Raw genomic sequence first — 3,950 nt, 5'->3', positions numbered from 1 at the left:
ACTCCCCACTGATCATGGAGCCCAGTAGAGGGCTCGATTCCAGAACCTGAGATTACCACCTGAACTGAAATCTAGAGTCAGCTGCTCAACTGACTGAGCCACCCAGGCAACCCTAAATGCACAATTTAAATTTCACATACATGGAGACCTCAGACCTTTATAAATCTTCTCTTCCAGCATTGTCCTCTACACATCCTCAATCTTACTTTATCCCCCTCTTCAGTTCCAATGTACTGGAAGCTCACCAACCTCCCAGGTCATGTCGAGAGATAGCAGCTGTGAGAGGCAAAAATACCAGACCTTCAACTTTGTCCAAGTTCAAGTGAACACGAGATCACATGAGCAAAAGTGGACACAAGGTGTCTGTAGACATAGCGTATAGGACCAGGTCAGTGGAGCTTTCCAAGTAGTTCCTTTGGGTTGATTTTATGTCTATAAGCACATGTTTTTTTTTTTTTTTTCCCCTAAGTAAACATAAAATAATAAAACCACCTTTCAGGGCATTAAGTAGATAAATTGAGGAAACATTTTTAACCAAAAATAATTATGCCTCATTTAGATCTCATGAGCTATTGCTATTTGACAAAGCAGCTGCAGTTTTAAGTAATGGCCAAGTGGGAGCTATATGCACTTTCCATGCTAGGAGTGTGTTGATTATAAATACTGATCTAAGTAACATATTAGCCAATCCTTCCTTTGATGGAAAAATACATACATAAAAATCTTTTTAAAACCTCAATAGGGTATGTGTGTAGGAGGGGTGGCGAGAGTGGGGGAACGAGGAGTTCTGTGTATATGTGGGTGTATTTAGGGGGTATTAGGGTAGGGCCATGGGAAGGTTGTACTGTAGGGAGTCTTTGTCAACAATATTTTGAATATTCCTATGTTCAAATTGGTGAATTCAAATTCATGTTGTAACAGGGCCCTTAAAAAACATTCTAACATAATTTTAAGAGGCTGAGCTAAGAACGATCATGACTAGGACAGTTGTCAGATATAATATAGAACACCTAGTTAAATTTGAATTTCAGATAAATAGCAAGTAAATTCTTAGCATAAATTTAATCCCAAACACTGCACGGCATATATTTATACTAAAAAATGTATCATTGTTTAGCTGAAATTCAGATTTAACTGGGTGTCCTGAATCTTTATTTGCTAAATCTGGTAAGCTAATGACTAAATAAATATATGGGAGTCATGCCTTCAAAATTATTTAGCGCAGCATAGCTTGAATGTGCTATTTCAAAATAAAGGAGCTGTTTTTGTCAACAGTCGAGAAAGTTACGATCTACAGTTGTGTCAATACCAAAAAGCTCATGTGCCTGATTTTTGCCTCTTTCTTGTTTTATTTTATTAAACAATACCACTCCAAAGCCCTTGCAGTTATATGCATTCACTTTGAGGGAGGATGCCACATTTTAGCTATTCCCTTATCCTTGAAGACAAAAGCTTTGAAAAAATTAGGACCATGTTTGAGTCCTAGATACATAAAGTATGCTCTCCAGCGAAATGCAACGTATTGTTTCAAGCTGATTTTCCCCCTTTTCCTTGGGAGAAAAGTACAGCATCTTAAACTAAAGCACACTTCAGCCTTCCCCCTGCGCTCCTTGGTGCCAGCAGCCACAACACAGGGCTTTCATCTAGGCTTCAAAGTGTGGTGGAGGGAGTTTGGGGGAGGGGAGTGGGGAAGAAAGGGAGGGCAAGTTGAATGCAAAAAAGGAAACAAACAAACAAAAAAGAAAAATGGAATGGGGTGGGTAGAAGGAGAAGTCTCCCATCTCTCGATTATCACGTCCCCGGGTCCTGGGTCCTGGTTGAGCTTCCAGATGCAAAACCCTCACAGGTTTCCCCTGTTGTGTGTGGGGTGTTTTTTTTTTTTTTTTTGTTACTGCCACTTCCCATGCTGGGAAGATTCTTGTCATCCCTCACATATTTTATCCACAGAAAAGGCTGCCCTGCCCTGGGCTTGGTGATTGAGGCTGTGCCCCTGGTGTGCCACTCTATCACTGGTTCCCAAGGCTGTCTAGCCTGGGAAAAGCTGCATGGACACGTTCCAAAATCAGCATTACATGCATCATTGTTCTTACCCTCCCTGATTAGAGTGCACACAATGAAAACAACAGCAACAGCCTCGTTTTCTAGCCCTCCTCCCCACAAGGCAGTTCTTAGTCTGTTTTTCTTTCTCCGGGTCTTCCTACAAGTTAACCGCTTCAGTGCTGGGGGAGTCCCAGACCTCACAGCAACTGCCCTGCCAAGTGGCTTTGTGCTTCTGGGAGGTCACTCCCAGCTCCCGGGCAGTGGGGCGGCAGGCAGGCTTGGCCTTCTCCTGGAAATCTGGGCAGAGTAACTAACAGGGCGAAGAGTCAAAGCTGTGTGTGGTGCTGCTGGGTCAGCTGTGGGCACGTGTTCCAGGACGGCTCTTCCCAGCCCTGAGGTCGGTTAGGGGCCCTGAGTTTCTCATCTGTAAAGTGGGGACAGATGGAAAGAGGTGGAGGCGGGGGTCCTGGGGTTTTAACTCTTGAGGCCACAAAACTCTATCTGCATCAAACCTGTTGGGCTTAGTCGTGGAGTCTCAGTTGTCCACAGGAAGCTCTTCTCATACCTTCCTTAGAACTTTTGAATACAATCTTTATAAGCATTTGCATGTATGTCGGGATGTGGGGTGGGGAATGGCAATTTTTACTTGAAATGTTATAAGGCAAATCCAGATCCTATTATAATAAATACTAAAATGAAAATTCTGTAATGAAGGCAAAAAGAAAGAAAAGAAGAAAGAAGAAAGAAAGGAAAGAAAGAAAGAAAGAAAGAAAGAAAGAAAGAAAGAAAGAAAGAAAAAGGCAGCCTGTGACTTTTGTTCTTTAAAATAATGAAGGATACATGACATTGCAGCATAACTGAAGAATCCGAATGTTCCCCTGGACAATATTGTAACAAAACCGGGCTGACTTTTATTAAGAGTGCGAGTGGATGAAGGGGCTACGTGAGGCTGTGTGCGCACGGGGTAGTCCTTTCGAAGCTGTGACTGCAGGCATAGAGTGCACACCGAGCCCTTGCACACAGCCAGGGCCCCAGCCCCAGCGCAGATGCGGACACCCACATCATCGGCTATGTTTCTGGTCTCTGTCCTGACACCAAACAGTACAGACGCTTCTGGACTGGGTAGGGGATTGGTCATGAACTTGCCTTCTGCCCCGCCAGAGAATTGAAAGCCTGAGGTTTACTTTTGAGTCACTATCCTTGACTTGTAAGTACTTTCAGGACGCAACACAAGGAGAGAATGACCCTCAGCGTTGTGAGCTCCTAGACCAGCACTGCAACAGGTGCTGCCCGGCGGTTCCCCCCCGGCTGAGACAGATGTCACTGTCCTGCTCATTTAATAAAGAGCCACAGGATTGCTATTAGAAAACCATTGTCTTTTATTGACCTATACAAGCGAAGAGCTTCCTTCCTCTTCCTTCTCCCCCTCTCGTCCACACAAGGCCAGAGGCATGATGGCCGTAATTAACCTAATGCTGTTCACCAGTTTCTGATAAATGGTGTTTTGGGGTCCACACGTCACACCCATTTTCCAGAAGTTTAATTGTTGGTCGATTTTGTGTGTTCCTGCAGATGCCTACACAAGATATCCGGTGTCTCAAAAACAAACAAGTAAGTGAACAAAAACTCTAAATCAAAATTTGAATTGGGTCCCTTGTCCAAGATATGATTTTTTTTCTTACCAACCATAAAAAAAAATCTGACAGTGAGAACTGAGATAGAAAATTATAGAATGATGCTGGAGACAAGAGTAGACCCAGTTTGTCCTTGTCGCTTAAGAAGCTGAATTGGTTCTGGTGTTCAAGGCTATACACGCTGTTTTTATAAGGAAAGCTTATTTCCCAGATACTCAGGATACAGCTAGGGAGGAGAGGCAAGACCATGTCATCTTAGAGGCTTTTTTTCTACAC

The 3,950-nt window shown here is 43.4% G+C and overlaps 1 long non-coding RNA gene across 1 annotated transcript; it reads left to right on the top strand.

Moving 5' to 3' along the window:
* The first annotated feature begins 2,120 nt into the window (after window positions 1-2,120).
* On the top strand, window positions 2,121-3,409 carry LOC144285985 (uncharacterized). The gene is made up of 2 exons (XR_013354127.1): window positions 2,121-2,437; window positions 2,755-3,409. It is a non-coding gene; the product is annotated as an uncharacterized LOC144285985 (long non-coding RNA).
* Window positions 3,410-3,950: the final 541 nt, after the last annotated feature.

This window comes from Canis aureus, chromosome 1 (genome assembly GCF_053574225.1).
Source record: "Canis aureus isolate CA01 chromosome 1, VMU_Caureus_v.1.0, whole genome shotgun sequence".
Taxonomy (NCBI): domain Eukaryota; kingdom Metazoa; phylum Chordata; class Mammalia; order Carnivora; family Canidae; genus Canis; species Canis aureus.
This window is presented reverse-complemented; position numbering and strand designations above follow the sequence as displayed.